This window comes from Dipteris shenzhenensis, chromosome 4, assembly GCF_047967505.1.
Source record: "Dipteris shenzhenensis isolate YYH24624 ecotype China chromosome 4, Dip_SZ_1.0, whole genome shotgun sequence".
NCBI lineage: Eukaryota > Viridiplantae > Streptophyta > Polypodiopsida > Gleicheniales > Dipteridaceae > Dipteris > Dipteris shenzhenensis.
This window is the reverse complement of record NC_141599.1, coordinates 20,996,218-21,014,005: the sequence shown is the minus strand read 5'-3', so window position 1 is coordinate 21,014,005 and position 17,788 is coordinate 20,996,218. Positions and strand designations below refer to the sequence as shown.

General features: G+C 40.9%; 1 pseudogene; it reads left to right on the top strand.

Annotated features, from left to right (window-relative positions):
* Positions 1-3,587: 3,587 nt before the first annotated feature.
* LOC147902586 (uncharacterized) lies at positions 3,588-15,472 on the top strand (annotated as a pseudogene).
* The last annotated feature ends 2,316 nt before the right edge of the window (positions 15,473-17,788 follow it).

Here is a 17,788-nt window from a genome sequence, read left to right as displayed (position 1 = left end):
ACATGAGTTTTAATTATTGTACATGAGTGTTAATTATTTTGTTATTTGTAGTTAAAGATTGTAATTTAGTGAAAACTTTCTTGTTAATTCATTGCATGTTCATCATGCATAGTACATGTGTGATATAACAACTTGCATCTTAATTAGTATATGTAACATCTCTCATCTTGCATCGACCATATGGCATGCAGCATTCACATTGAGCATCTAGCATCACAGGTGGGGATCTCATGAACACTAAATTTGATGCATGCAGAACTTGCATATCACTGATCTATCGCTTTATCACCAACATCCAATCACTCTGTCGACAGAATGCCACAAGGACATGGATCTCTTTCTCTGCCTAAGGAACCAAAAGGTTCCAGCAAAGCAGGCAAGTGTCCCTTGATGCAAGAAGAGGTTGAAGAGGAGTAGAAACGTGCCGAGCAACAATGTGTGCACTTCGAGCGACTACGTAGGGTAGCAAGTGCATCATAACATGTGCCACAAACGATTGCACACACATCAAGATATGTCAATCTTGAAGGTCTGGACGCTAATATTTTTGCATGTATTTCCTTGCATGCCTTCTAATTTGCATGATGAGCTCATACCATGGCATCACTCGATCTTTCTTGAGATATATCCCTGCATCTTCATAAAACTGGATCATTTAAATATCCCAGTGCGTATGTGTCTACATGCTGGGTGTATCTACCTCTTAATGCTACATACTGTATGTGTCTACATGATGGGTGTATGTAGACCTCTTAATGCTACACTTTCCTGAGAGAGAGAGAGCTCCTTTCCTTTCCTAGCTAGCCTCCAAAATTCGCATGAAAAAAAAGTGTACAACAAAGTGCGATTTGGAAGGTTGAGAAGTTCCCAACCTTCAAAATCCCATTCTATTGCACACTTTTCCTAGTGATGAAATTTAGCAATTTTTGTAGATTTTGAAGATTAGGGTAGAGAGAGAGAGAGAGAGAGAGAGAGAGAGAGAGAGAGAGAGAGAGATGGGGGATCCCCATATAAGTCTCTCGATCCCCCATATAAGTCTCTCTCTCTCTCTCATAATCTAGTGACTGCCAATTCTCTCTCTCTCTCTCTCTCTCTCTCTCTTACAATCTAGTGACTGTCAATTTTCTCTTTGATTTGTAGCCAAATGGGTTTAATTGTAGTGAATATCCTCACATAGTAGAGATTTCAAAGCTAATCATATAATTCAAAACTCTCTCTCTCTCTCTCTCTTTCTCTCTCTCTCTCACTCACTCCCTCTCTCTCTCTCTCTCTCTCTCTCTCTCTCTCTCTCTCTCTCTCTCTCTCTCGCTTTATTTTCTTCTATGGACAAACTTAGCTTCCAAAATCTACAAAACAAGGAAGTGTGCAACAAAATGCAATTTGGGGGGTTGGGAAAATCCCAACACCCCAAATTGCATTATGTTGCAATTCTCCCAACCCCCCCAAAATCCCATTCTATTGCAAAAATTCCTTGTTTCGTAGATTTTAGGTTCCAAGGTTGGCTAGAGAGAGAGAGAGAGAGAGAGAGAGAGAGAGAGAGAGAGAGAGAGAGAGAGAAAGAGAGAGAGAGAGACTTAGATGTTCTTTGTTATGTTCTTCAATTTGCAGTAGTAGTTAGTTATCTATACCAATGGTGAAGACGAAGAGAACAACAAGGAGGAAAGACATTGGTCCACCAATAGCAAAAATGGTTGCAGCCTCATCTAAAGGTCCAGCTGCTCATTCAAGGGAAACCTATGTAGTATGCATCTTCTCAAACAAGCAAGAATGAGGAGGTTCAAATATAAGGTCACAATATTGAGAGAGATAAAAGAAGCTTAGAAAGCCATGGGATTTCGTATTCCTAAAGCACCTTTCTAGAGGCTAGTCAAGGAAGTTTGCGACGACTGGAGCCTTGGCTTAAGGTGGTAGAGAACAACAATATGGGCACTTCTAGAGGCTGGTCAAGGGAGTTTGCGATGACTAGATCCTTGCCTTAAGGTGGCAGAGAACAACAATATGGGCACTCCAAGAGGCTATAGAAGATTTTCTAATAGAGTTCTTCTAAGAGACAATGCTTCTTGCCATCCATAGCCATAGGGTCATTGTCATGAGCAAGGACATGACTACCCTAAAAATGGTTGTGTGGAGATATGACAAGCTTGTTCAAGCTATAGAATGGTATGGTATAAAGATAAGGGATATTCTGTTTGTACCACCTATAAGAATACCAAGGGTGGAAGAGGTAAAGGTACAAGAAGTCACACACGGCGAAGGAACTAGAGCAAATATGACCTTTGATGAATCACAAAGGGAGAAAATGAGGGAGCGTAGGTAACCTCATTGTAGAAATAGCAAGCTTAGAAATGCAAGTTTTGTAGAAGCTAAATAGACTAGGACCGACAATATTATTAGGCTTCAGGATGCAGATTTACTTAGGGATTATAACCTTACAAAGGATTCACTGAGGGATAGGGAAGGAGAAGTGATAGACATGATTATCCTTGTAGGACTTTGGTAAGTTTTTTTTATTGTATATCATTCTAAACAAGTTCAATCTCATTAAGTTCATTCTCACTATTTTTATATCAGTCTAAACAAGTCCACGAATATGGAATATGTTTAAGAAGCATGTACACTACTGAAATTACAATCAAACCGATCCATATATTAACAAAGTCATTGTAAAGGTGCTAATGGGATCTTGGCTAGTCTTGCTCTTTGTTAGAGTTTACAAAGAATGAGCAGTCCATTGTGTCTAACAATTAGTAGAGTCCCCCAATTAGCTTCCATCTTAGGAACCCCATAGCATCAATTGTTGTCTCAAGGGTTGCCTAAAAAGAAGTAGACCATTAGGACAAAGAAACAACATTCCATTTGACTTTCAGAATAGAGTAGAACCATAGTACTTCTCTATCTTTTACATGTACAAAATCATTAATCATGAGTACCTGTAATTATCAATTTTGATTTATCTCAATAATCCCATTATGGATCTCCCTGCATCAAATTGTATTTTCTCTCCTTCGAAGAAACTATTAACAAGAAGTGTTAACAAATCACTAGAGTTGATTATCACTTTTGATTTTATCTTAATAATCCCATTATGGGATCTCTTTGCATCAAATTGTATTTTTTCCCCTTCGAAGAACTAGTAACAAGAAGTGTTAACAAATCACTAGAGTTAATGAATCAAACATGAATATTTAATAATTCCATTCTCATCAATCGTAATGTCAATTGATTTGTTGTCACGACTAAATGAGTTCAGATCTTGATCTAATGGAATAAGTTGATTTCCAATCAACCTACGCCATTTATAGTAAAAGGAAATTATAAAATTATGACTCGCAATCATGTATTTAAGTTGTATCGATCTTGGAACAAACCTCACAATATTGTGGTATACAAATGACACATGGCCAAGCCCACATGTGCACGACTAACACGTGGCGCAGTATGGCGCATGTAATTGCATCCAACCAGTTGTAACTTCCTAACAGATGATAAGGGTTAATAAATAGCCAGTCGAGCCAACAGAAGGGCACACATTTACAGTAGCTGACTATAGCAGCATTCCACATATTGGTGGAGACGTCGGCCACCAGATGGAGGAACATCACATGGAGGAGGCCCACACTCACTCTCACCCTGAAGACCCGATCTTTGCTCTCACGTCTCAGCTTTCTCAGATGAACCAAGTGTTGATGTCGTTGCTGGCCTCTCATCATACATCGAATTCGTCCACACCGTCGAAGGATAACAAGGTTCGTCCTAAGTCTTTTCATGGTCTTCCCATAGAAGATAGCATCGTCTAGATCGACCATTTTGAGAACATCGCAGATAGACTACCATTCCTGGTCTAACAAACAGAAAGCACTAGAGCTCCGCACAGTATTGGAGGGGATTGTTACAACCTGGTTCATACAACAGCATGATTCCATCAAGCATCATTGGCCTAGTTTACGACATCAACTATTACAAAACTTCGCACATGCGAATGTGATGCAAACGGTGCTTCAACAACTGCAAGATGTGTTTCAAAATGAACATGAGCTTGTGGCGCAGTTCATGGTCAAATTGAATCAACTTTTGGTGTGAGCAGATTCTTCCATGTAAGAGGACATGAAATTGTTCTTTCTCTAGCCAAGACTCAGACATGACATTTCCCGATGCATAAGAGATCAGGGTCCTAAAACATTCTATGATGCTGTCTAAATAGCTCAAAGAATTGAGTCATGTATTTTTGGGGAGCATAACTAAAGAAATCATTCATCCTCTTCTTTAGAGAAGCATAAAGTGATAACAGACACAGCTGTTCCTATGGACATAGATCTCCAGAACTCCCAGAACACTAATCGGAATGCATTCAAGGAGTGCTTACTTGAGCGAGATGAAAAAGGACGATCGAGATGTTTCAATCATAACTGATATGGGCATGTCGCAAAATATTGCCGATCTCCATGCTCTAGTCCACATGCAGTTCAAAATGCTCAAGTGACTGATGTAGCAACACTCGCGGAGCTTCCGAAAAACATCTAAGCGGTTGGTTGTGTGAAGCTAGCCAACCGCACTTGCAAGCCTCGACTGCCCCACCGTCGCCAAGTCTGCATCGTTACAGATATCCATGAGTTTCATGTCAATGTGTTAATCTACATTGGTAGTTCCGGCTCTTCAATCAGTCCCAAACTTCAACAACAGCTCAGTTTCCATTCCTTCACATGGTCCATAGGTACAGGTTCTTTTTGGGGATCATCAAACATTGTATCAGTCCCATACCTTGGTGGACGCTAAGTTCTTAATGCAACAACAATCCTTCTCTCATTCAGTCTACCTACTCCCTAAACAATTATTTCCACTTACCTTAGGTTGTGATTGGCTTTCTCAAAACAAAGCTTTGCTAGATTTTCATCAACATACTCCAATAGTGTCAGGAGGTAAACCCATACCTTGGATACGTTGGGGTCCATACTCTAGCATTTCTTGTTCACAGTCGACCCCAACAGTCCCAAATTCTGAGCGTGTTCAAGGGTACACACTTTGCTCAACAACTTTAAGTCTGTCATTTCTGATCCTTAGCATCCAACCTGTACAATGGCACCAGTTTTTCACAACATTTGAATAGAATCAGCACACCCTATAAAGATGGCAATAAGGAGACCTTCCCCTAAACAAATACAGTGCATTAATCAAGAAATTCAAGAGATGCTATAGAAAAAGGTAATTCGCTCGTCATCAAGTCCATGGGTTGCTGAACCACATCTGACTAAAAAAGTAAATGGCGACCTCAGATTCTATATTGATTACAGATCACTGAATGAAGTAACGATACACGATGTCTATTCATTGCCTCATTTGACTGACTTACTATATCAATTGGGATCTTCAACATATTTTACATCACTAGATCTAGCTGCAGGTTACTGGCATCCTGATCCACCTTGTAGATGCAGAAAAGGTGGCCTTCAGAACTTCAATAGGTCTTTACCAATTCGAAGTCATGCCCTTTGGGCTTTCCGATGCTTCGAGTACCTTTCAATGATTAGTGAATAGAATTCTACATGATCTCATCACAAAGAAAGTCCTCGTCATCTATCTAGATGACATTCTCATTCACACTGCTTCGTGGGTGCAACACCTTGCGGCCCTCGAAGAAGTCCTTCGTCGGCTGAAGAAATTTAATTTGAAACTCCAAATGAAAAAATGTAAGTGGGCATGCACATCAATAAAATTCATTGGGTTCATAGTTTCTACAGTAGGAATTCAAATGGATCCATCTAAGGTCCAAGCAATCATGCACTACCCTGAACCAAGAACAGTCAAGCAGCTCTAGAGATTTTTAGGAATGCTTAATTTTGCTACACGTTTTCTTCCAGATTTTGCAAAGATCACTGCACCTTTACGACAACTACTAAAAAAGAATGCAAAATCCAATTGGTCTTCTTCTTGTGCTACAGCTTACAATCAAGTAAAGCTTTTATTGACAATTATTGCAATTTTAAAGTATCCAAATTTCAAAAAACCTTTTTTACTACGGGACAGATGCATCGAATGATGGGTTAGGAGCAACCCTACTTCAACAAGACTCCATCGAAATCCGTCCAATCTCATTTATTAGTAAAACTCTCTCATTAGCAGAAAAAAATTATTCAACAACTGAGAAGGAAGTACTGGCAATTTTGTGGGCATTTTCAAAGTTACACCCATACCTGCATGGGACAGACGTCATAGTGGAGACTGACCATCGACCTATCATTCCGATGCTCAAGAAAAAACATCCTCTAGGACGACTCATGTGATGGATTCTTACATTACAAGATTACTAGTTCAAGATTCAGTATACTCCAGGTAAAGAAAATATAGTGGTTGATGCATTATCTCGTTGTTAGGAATTCCAATAGGTACAATAGTCCTCACCTCTAGATCTAAATCTAAGACTATCTAACAAGTCCCGAAACAAGCACAACTGTCCCCCCTGTGTTCCAGATACCCTCCCATGTTCAACCGATAGATTTGTCCTCTTTTCCTACAGTCCAACAACAAGATCCAAATGTATAGAACATCCTAGCCAACCTATGAGGTTCCCAAAATCACCCAGATCACAAGAAGTTTCAAATAAAAAATAACCTTCTATTCCTCATTTCTCAAAATCACGAACCACGACTTTTTGTCCCCAGATCACTTCATTATCATTTCACATACTACTTTCACTCACATCCCCTTTTTGGCCATTTAGGTGTCCACCGGATCCTTTGAATAATCTGTAGTCAGTATTAGTGGCCGAAAATGAGGACATTTATCACCGACCATCTAAGAGCCTGTCCAATTTGTTAAGCCACAAAGCCATCCCACAACAAACCACCAGGATTTCTACAAAGCATGCAAGTTTCCAAACCTTTCGAGCTAGTATCTTGGGATATAACTGGTCCTTTTCTAGAATCAATTGTAGGAAATAAGTATATAATTGTGCTTACTGAATATTTAATGCGTTGGTGTGAAGCTACAGTAGTCAAGGAAATATCTGCTGACACAGTCGCAAAATTTTTAATCGACAACGTCATTTCATGACATGCATGTCCAATGACGATCCTTTCTAATCAAGGCACAAACTTTAAGTCTCAGGTGATGGCAGAGTTCTTGCACAGTGCATAGGAATCACTCTTTCGTTCACTAGTGCGCATCATTATGGACTCACCAAATGCCTCAACAAGACAATCAAACAAATGATTCAAGTCTACATCATCCCAAATCACGACAATTGGGACCAGATCTTACCATTTGTGCTTCATGCATATCGAACAATAGTACAAGCATCGACATGAATTAGTCCATTCAAAGCTCTTTACAGAAGAGACCTGCAATTCCCCCCTCAGCTCCCAGACATCACAGTTCTGACACGGTTCAAAGATGCTGTAGAATGGTACCTTCACCTTTAGCAAGTCCAACCTCTACTCAGATCTTCCTTGTTGCGCAACCTCCAGATAGCTCAGCAAAAACAAAAAAAGCACTACGACGATGGAAGAGTTGATGTCCACTACAATGATGGAGATTTGGTCTCTGTTTACTTCCTAGTCCAAAAGAAAGACCTTTGCAAGAGCTTCATGCACAACTGGATCGGCCTATACAAAGTAATAAAAAAACTCCGCACATACACATACAAGCTCCAACGTCTGTTGAATGGATCCGTGACCTGCGCACATGTTTGCCATATGAAACCCTTTGTGAGGGTTTCCTCTTAGGGGGGAGGTGTGGTATACAAATGACATGTGGCTAAGCCCACATGTGCATGACTAACATGTGGTGTAGTATGGCGCATGTAACTGCATCTAACCAGTTGTAACTTCCTAACATACGATAAGGGTTAATAAACAGCTAGTCGAGCCAAGAGAAGGGCATGCATTTGCAATAGCTGACTCTTGCAGCATTTCACAATATATTGAGTTGGATGTTTTCTTATCTGAACCATCATCCAAGAGTTGAAAATATATTGTGTGCCATTGGCCTTATAATTGAGCATTGTTTTACAAACTTTAATTGCCAAGTGACTGAGTAGCTCAACAAAGACTATGATTGGCATGCAAATGTTTATTTTGCATATTTTGGTTGCAATTCTTGGTCGTAAGAAACACTATAATTTTGTAAACAACTTGGTTTTATAGCTCTCTATCACATTACCTTGAGGAATTGGCCAATCAGTGGGAGGTCTAGTTTTTCCAACACACCATGTGTGTTGCCCTTGTCCAGTAAGATGTAAATGTGAGCCCATTATCTCGTTGACCTGTGTCTTCTATTTCTTCTATAAAAATTGCCAATAGGATCAATCACTATTGAAGGTTATTGACAAACATTGAGTATATCAAAAGGAAGCTGGGTGCCAATGCAATCCGATAAAAGGAAGCTGGGTGCTAATGCAACCCGATAAATGACTAAAGAGATGATCTGCCAATAAATTTTGACATCTTGGAAGGGTTAAGTGAAGGATTTTAGAACAAAGGATGGGAAGATATCAAAATGGGAAATATTGATTCAGCATGTGTAATGCATAAAGAGCTTGTCTTGTTGGATTATCCAAAGTATCTTCCACAATATAAACCAAATTGTAAGTGACTTACTTGAGAGTTTATATAATGTAAGTCAAAATTTTATGCTTTATATTTGTCTCTCTTCATTTATTCTTTTCCTTTAGATATATACCCTTCATCCCATGAGGAGTGGCAACCAACAAAATGCATTTCATGATTCATGGATGTGTTACATGGATCCATAGGGGAATTGCAATATTCAGGTAGATCTTATAAAACTTTTTTTTTCTCAAAATAAATAAATAAATAATGTTCAAGTAGATCTGCAATGCAGCTTGCTCAATCAGGTATCTATTTCTATGATTTCTTCTTTTGCCATTCTCAAAAATATCCCCTTTTTTTCTAATTTTCTCAACGTTACGTTGGCCCTCTGGCCATTGGTTGAGAGCTATTTTTCATTTTGGCCAAAATAAGCTCCCTTTTTTCCTAATGACTCCATATATGAAAGGAATTGGAAATGGATATGGCACCTTATGGGGATTCAACTTCCTATAGTCAACAACACAAACTCAGACTTTAAACTCTTTGCTTGTGTCAATTGCATAAATGAAACTTGCTATCAATGCCAAGCTTGGCCTTGACTTGCTTTGCGTACTTAGGGTTCATGCAATACCATTGTTGAGTAACTGTTGGAGGTACTCTTTGTAAGTCTATGTAACTCCAAGCAAAAGAATCCTTATATTGTAGAAACAATTCCTTGATGTCTTGGAACTAATCACCAAGTAGGTATGTAGTGACCATAATAGTGTGTGGTTTTAGTCCCTTCTGTTGGTTCTAACCAAGTTATTTTCATTGGTCTGATTTGCCTAAGAAAAATATATCTTATGTGAAATCACTAGAATAAGAATGTCATTGTAGGCAAGCGTCTTTGCCTTCATTCTTTCCTTAAGCTCGGCAACGACTTGGATTTATCAATTTCACCAATAGGTAAGATTCGTAATTCCATTAGCTGAGTTTCCATGTCTTTTGGGAACTGATATTTGACTTCCAAGCCTTTTGGTCGACAAATACTTGGGACCTTTCTTGGATTGGTGGGAATTTGTGCTTTAGTATCCCTCGACTTAATAGTCATCATATCCTATCCCCAATCATGCATAACTTTGGCACACTTAAGCCATGGTCGACAATAAAATAGGATAGGCATTTTCTTCCATAGGAATAACCAAAAAATTAATTGTATAATGAATTCCACAATAGTAGTAACAACATCTTGAAGAATACCTTTGGGTTTGATAGATGCTGGTTTGCCATACATATTCAGAACAGGGATGGCTCAAAGTGTTTAAACTTGAGCCATTGGGCTATAACTTTTGAGATGATGTTCACTCTTGACCCACCATTGATAATCAATGTGCAGACATTCTGCTACATTATCTTCACTGTGATGATTAGTACTTCATCATCTACCACCAGGGTATCAATGATCGGGATTGGTACCAAGGAATCAATGTCCTTGGTCAGTTTGTCCTCGGCTTAAAAGAAGAACTCCTTGCAATACGGAGAAACCTTTAGTAGGTCTGCAATTGTGAGATTGAATTCCATACTGTTAAAAATTTCCCAAGCTTTACTCATTTATGATGTAGAAGACTTAGCTATGCTTAGTTCTTCTTGTTTTCCACTGGTATAGGCCTGAACCAGCTTAGCCAGTTGGGAAGTTTTACTTGCCTCGACTGCCCTATTAATAGCAGGTGCCTTTCCTTTCAATTCCTTGATTAATTTGGATGCCAACTTCTTTTGCAATAAGGTCCCCCTCTGATGAATGACTCATGTCTATTGATAAGACCTTTCGACTGAGTAACTACATTGGTGCTTACTGGGTTGATCACCTCGGTGAGAATGTCTCTGCATCTAGGATGTACTTCTTGTTACTGTCATTTAACATTTTGAGATGTTCTTGCCACAATGGAACTTGGCCTTAATGTGATTTCCGTCACAGAAGAAACATCTAATCGGCCCTTTATCTTTTTTGGTGTTATTCTTCCCCTTGTTATTGCTTTGCTCAGGCCTTGGCGGCTTCCCCATTTTCGGACTTGTCATCAATTGATACTTGGTTTTACATTTGCATCCCACTTCTTGGCATACCAGCAAATTGGCTCATCGTGACCATACTTGGTACATGCTTTGCAGTACTCTATTCTACATTCATCTTCAATATGTCCCTCCTTGGAACATTTATTACACTATTCCTCATTTGAGCCAAGTTTCTCCAAGGAACCCATTTTCTTCAAGGGCTTCTTGAGGGTGTATCTTAACTTGTCCTACTTTGGTGATGTAGTCTCATTATCACTTGTATTCTTTTCCAAAGCTAGTGCTCAACTCAACAAGTCCTTAGTCCAGATTGACTGTTTTTCATGACCATATGTCCACCTGAGTGCAAGTTGTCAAAAGCCAAGCACACAATGATTTATCATCCATAGGTGTATTCAGCTGGTTGATGAGAGCTTGCGTCCTCAGAACAGAATCATTGGATTGACTCGCATTCCTTTTGTTTAAGATCGCTTAACTTGGTGTGAACATCCTCCTCATTGATTTCCTTTCTAAAGCACTTCAAAAAGGCCTAAGTAATTCATATACTCCTCCCTGCATTGATGTGGCTGACCCGCAAGAAACTCTGTAGATGATGTATGGGTCTTCATCTGTTAGTTCCTTTGAGATCCTAGAATTTCCCTTTGATTAGAGTAGATGTATGGGTCTTCATCGCTAGTTTTTTTGAAATCCTAAAATTTCACTTTGATTAGAGTAGCTGCCTTTGGCTTGGTGGCTATCAGCTCCAACTCTACCAAATGCTCTTCATCATGAAATGTCGGCATATGAGGCCCACAGACACAATCGACATATACGAATGCATTAGGTTCGTGGCATTGTGCTAGAATAGGAGGATTGGGTTTCAAGATCACATTTGCTGGTTGACCGCATTGATCTCTCCCAGGCACTTGGCATTCCTCTCCATCCGTTCCCTGTGGTTTCGGCTTTGCTTGGCACATGCAGTTCCCTGTGGTTTCGGCTTTGCTTGGCCTTGCATGTGTGTTGCTGACGTGGGACTTGATACTTGGTACCTCTGCAATGAGTAGACGTATTTGGTGCTTGGTGCCCTGGTACTACTCTCTATTGTGTACCATAGCTTGCTTCTCTGTCTAAACCTCGTCTCTACCTCTATCTCGTGGATAGGTCTTCCTTGTTATTCCCAGTCTGAAGCACATCTTGTATCTATTCCGGACATGTGTCCTTCCTACCGAGACCCATACACATGGTTGCTTGGTCCTGGGACTTGTTCATTGACATCTTCAAAAATGGGACTCTCTAAGGTTGATTGCATAGATTCTTCTAGCCAATGCTTGAAGGTTGCATCATGGTCAAAGCCTTCAGACGCCTTCATGAACCGATTCACTCTTGCTGTCTCATGAGAAGCCAACAATTTTTGCCTGTGGCTAGGTCTTCTTCTATCTCGATCCCTTCGGCGCAGGTGACTATCTACTACCTCCTCCTAATTCTCACGATTTTCCATCTTTGCCTCAGAATTCATTGTAGTTTGTTCGTGCCAATCTCTTTATCCTCGGTGCAGGTGCTCCTCTCTCCAGGCTGCATATCTTTGTCTTCTCTCCGAGCGCGTATCAGACATCTCTTAATGCTTGAATGATGCGGAGGTCTCTTGGGAGCACTCCTTAGTACAGAGTCCAGACGCTAGTCATCAAGCAGGTCAAGATTCTAAAATCAACATACGACACTCATAGATATCTTCTAAAATAGTGTGTGTGACCAAGTAACGGCTGGCGCTTTGTCACTTCTCAGCATTAGTTGTTTCTCTGACTGTTCTGCGTTCTTATTTCCGCTAAGGTTCTGGCGTGACGGAGCATTGGGCAGCATGGGTTCCCACGTACCGCTCGCTGAGTCCCTGCAAGGTATGGGACCCGATTGCAAGCGACTGCATCTATTCATTGAGGGAAGCTTGCAACCTTACTAGCTGGAAACCTTGTGTCAGGGCGGCAGCACCGCAATGCCTGTTGGGAGACTCAAATTGGACGTGGTATCTCAGAATAGGGCGTGCATGGTTGTTGGAAGGAGGATGCTCTCACTTGCACTCTGGGAGATGCTTGAGAGACGTTCCTACTCGGGGATTGGTTACAATGTTGCATCAAAAACTAATGGGAGGAAGGATCCGTGTTGCGTGGGTGACACCGTATGCAGACAGGTGGAAGAGTGTGCAATTAATACAAGTAAGATAAGATAAGAGGAAATGGACAACCCGTTACCAGTCTGTAAAAGCCACTTGCATTAATAATAAGGACACAACCAAGTGTCAATGCTCTATATGCTATGTAGTACATTGAGCACATAGCATATTGTGTATGTTTTGTAGTACATTCAACATATAGCACACTTTGTATGTCGTTTAGTGTAGCACATATTATGTAGCAGCACATCATATACGGCATATTATGCTTTATAGCAAATGTTATTGCTCTATAGCAGTTTTTATTGCTATGTTGCAACTGCCATCCATATAACATAGGCATGATTCCATGGGATGTGGCCCTCAACTTGGCTCTACATTCACCATAGCTTGGGATGATTCCATGTGTACAACTCTTGGGCAATGTGTTGTATTTTGAATGTAGGACACAAGATATGGGTGATTCAAAGTTTTGTTGTGTGTTATTATTTTGGTGGTCAAGAGATTAGAACATATAAGCACCAAGCATATGCTATTCTACAAGATCTTGGTGCAAAGTTGTAGGTTTTGGGAATTGCATGTTGACACAGTGATTCAATAGCACGTGAAAATATGACACTTTCAATCATGCAATTAATCGTTTTGAATGAACTCCATAGCTCGAACAAAAGTGACTCGATATTTGGCAAGAAACACCTTCTTCTAACAATATAAAGATGTGAACATAAAGACACGACCACAACTCACGCCTACGGGCTTTGTTGCTATTCTTACAACGACCGGCTCTTATCTATGGACTTAAGGTCCTGCAACTCACCATATACGTGTTTGTTGTTGCATACAACGAGTCTGAAGCTCAAGACTCTTCTAACACCCCTATAGACTTCGAAGCCACTTCTCCTACAATCTCTATAGATGTAGAATCTCCAAGGAACCGACTCTCATAGGAGAAGCTTGGACAAAAAGACCTTCCATCGTGTAGAATACTTCTCTTAATAGAAGACTTCACCACCTAAACCTTCGAATACCGAGGAACCATTAAACATCGATTGGCCATCCACGCAAGAGGTCTCTGCCACGATGACACCATGTAACCAATATTTGGCAACCAAGCACAGTCAACCATGTTGATCTCCAATAAAAGTGTTGTCTCATGAGCCACCAATCACAATCGGGTCTTCCACATAGTTGGATTAATCACTTTCGTGCAAGTCACAAGATATACCATTCTTAAATCTTATTGCTACTAGTAGGCTTGAGGTGAGGTCTTCAAGAGGAAAATAGAAGAACATATACATGTTGCTCCACATGTTTAATGAGCTTAGTGAAGTAACCTCATGCAACTTTGAAATTAGGGTACCTTATCTTCGTCCATAGGTATTGATGGTGATATTATACTTTGACTTATGTTGCATTGGATAATTATTTATGGCGGTGCTTTAGACTCCAAAAACTTGGTCTCCAAAATAGAGAGGAATGGTTGAAACAAACAGTGCAAACTTGCCATAAAGTCGAACCTAGATATAGATTGCATAATGTTGTAATGCTGATTGGACTTTTTAAAATTTATTAAGAAAGAAAAGATCGTACAAAATTGGCCATCTATATATGGAAGACTGCCCGTGCTTTGCCAGCCAATTAGAACCATTCAGCAATTAAATCTTGGAGGCAAAAGCCCACTAAACTTGTTGAACTTAATCCTGGAGACCAAAACCCACTGAACTTAGTGAACTTATTGAACATAATCTGAGCACAAATCCTTGATGCTTATGAAACTGATGATGATCAATTACACTTAATGTAAGGAGGTCTTATGCAGAAGTTGCCTTTATTTATGTTTGAATACATAAAACACATGAAAGACGAGAGCAGCTATGCCCACATTGAAATTCTGGGAACGTTTCCATCAAGAACAAGGATTGTGTGTTCTGTCGAGTCCTGCAAATTTGCTGCAGGATAGGATGAGAGATAAACAAGAACCCACAAGGACACATTCCTCACGAGTTGCAGCAACCTCATGTTGCATCATAATAAGCATGCAACCACAGTCCTCACAACCTCCAACCTCTCTACTCAAATGCCAGAGTCAGATTGCTCTAATTTGCCTCTGGGAAAAGATCACCATCCACCCAGGCACTGCCCACAAGCTCGGTGCTCAATGTCGCTCAAGGTGTGCTGCAGGATGAGGCTCGACAACCACAGACAGCGATTCTGCAAGACAAAGAGCAAAACTGGGGATGGAAGAAAAGGAAAAGAATGTTAACCAAAGAGGGGAAGAGAGAGAGAGAGAGAGAGAGAGAGAGAGAGAGAGAGAGAGAGAGTGCAGTCTCGTGGCCTGTGGAGGGATCGATCACCGTAGTTTTACAGAATTTCCGTACTTATGGGATTGAGCTCGATGGGCTTTGCCAGTCGACCATCAAAATCCATACGGTAAGAAACGCTGGAAAAGGGAAGAAGAAATTAAGATCAGTTGACGACTCTTGACGGGCATTATCGCGAACTGAAAGAGTCCGAAGGTGATGAAGATGAGCATCAAAAGCTGGATTTGATCCAATTGAAGAGACGAGTGACAGAAGGTGCTGAAGATGAGCATCAAAAGCTGGTTTTGATCCAATTGCAGAGAAGAGTCATTGAAATTGATGAAGACGAGCATCAAAAGCTGGATTTGATCAAGTGGAAGCCTAAGACGAGAAGCACCGGAAAGCTTCCAATTCGGATCCAAATGCAAGCTGCGTGTTGATCCAAAACTGAAAGCTTCGATTTGCAGCTCAGATTGATGGACTATCAGTAGCTCTGGCACGCTGAAGGAGCTGCGAATGATGGTTTGGCGCAGCCTCTACAAAGAATCGTGAAGGACTGCTTGATTGCACCATAGCTAATTCCCTCCGAGGCAACACCATTTGCTCATCGGAACTCTGAATTTGCTGTTTTGCAACATCCAGCGCCTTCAGAATCTCCCTCACCCTGTCGAATCCCCCATCCACAGACCTCCGTGGAGCCTGCATATCCACGCCTCGCCTTCCGTATCCATCCGCTTCCGTTTGCACAGCTGAGTGATGTTCAGAAATGGGAATACTGCGCAACGGTGAGAAGAGTTCGGGCTCCATTCTGCCTTTCACCGGCGACGCATGGAGTGACTCTTTGCTGTATCTTTCTGTTCCAAAAGCATGTGAGTGTTGCGGATATTCAATGTGCCCTCCTGCTTCGATGCGTCTGAGGGAGAATTCTTCTCGAGCATCCTCGCTTGTGTCGATGCGAGTAACTCCATATTCGTGAAGCCTGCCGTGAGGTGAGAAAATGCGACTTCCTCTTGAAGGAGAAACCTCTTGTGAATATGTATGAGCCAAGCCATATCTGCCCGGCATTGCTGCGGTGGGTGTTTTGATCCTCTCGGGTTGAAATTCTTGGCGGTCTCTGCCATAAAGACCACTGTGCAAACTCTCTTGGAGAGCAAAAGGAGTGGCTTCGATGTTAGAAACATGACAGGTTGAATCGTGAATACCGTCTGTGCTACCGGTACAGTTAGTCCAGCACGAAAGATCGTAACTGCCGTGAGGTAGCGTTGTATGATAACCTTGGTCCATAGTGTGTCTTGCAAAAGATTGCTTTGGCTGGTCACATTTTTCTCCAGGACCGTGGAAGAGTCGCGTTTGGTTGCTAAATCTGCTCGGAGGAATTGCTTGATATCGGTTTATCCAACCTCGAAGATGCGTTTCTCCTCGAACATTCCCAGATTGTGTTCCTAGTAGTGAAACGCCTTTTACAAGGGCTTCTCTTCCTGTCACGTCCATTCTCCCTGTTGAATACCCACTTCCATGCCCCCCAATGCTCCTTGCAGGTATCTGCTGCCAGCCTTGCTCACTGGAAAGATCTGGTTCCTTATTGGAACTGCCAATGGATCTACTGGTTTGTGAACTTTGTATGACGATGTCTTCATTTGTTATATCCCTATTACAATAATCATTCTGGAGATTAAATTTGAAACTCGAGTCTGTATTCGATCCATACAAATCCTCTCTCCAAGGAGATCCGATGAAGCAGCCTTGCCCTTGCTTTCCATAGTGTCGACCAGCAATCTCTGAACACTCAGGATGGCCTTCCTGCATTACCTCTCTGTTGAGATTCAAATGTACCTCAGTTGTATTACTATTTCCAGTTTCTTTGAAGAGTTGATCATTCATGACCTCCGGGTGACCTTTTTCTAAACGGACCCGAGCTACATTGCTCGATTTATTTGGAGATTCTGTGGACATAGAGTAATCCTCATCTTGTTTCACTGCTGCAATCTCACGTTCATGTTTTGGTTTGCAAAGGGAGGGAGGCTTGTAAGAATCATTTACCGTTTGAAAAATCGTAGTTGTGTTCTCCACATCAACACCGTTGTCACATGGTTGGATGTTAGGAGTGTGAATCACTTTCCCCCTTTCCTGGACTAAAACTCCAATTGTAAATTTTTTCCCAGCACAATGTAGGCAAGAAGCAGCAGTTCCTGTAAAATCAACTCTTTTCTGATCCTGTATAACTGGGTTTAGTGTTTTACTCCCCCCCATGACATCTGGATTGGAATCCGCTCCACTTGTAGTCTGTAAAGGCTTCCCCTCTACACTTTCCAAATGCTGCCTTGATCCATAAGTCACATTTAGAGTTCTATCTCGAGCTGTGTCTATAGGTAAGTTTTCGTTGCTCCCCATGTGAAAAGGAGTCTGTTTTCCTCCATTCTGCACATCAGGGACCTAGAAGTAGCAAAAATGTACAAACTAATGATTGCTACATGGAAATAACATATTGCATGCATTGAAATTTACTTAAATACTTGCCTTCAGAGAATTAAAGAAAATAATACTAAAAAAATTTACAGTTTTACATGAATATTAGAAGAAAGTCATTCCATTCTCATTTCATTTCAATTATCTCTATGCAGAGAGTACTAGCATAAGAATCATACCTGCTTTTTGATGCCGAGTGTCTCTTCCCAGGTATCCAATGCCATCTCAGCCTTCTGTAATGTCCTAGATTGTGCCTCTTCCACTAGATCGATTTGTGTCTTTGTCTGCTC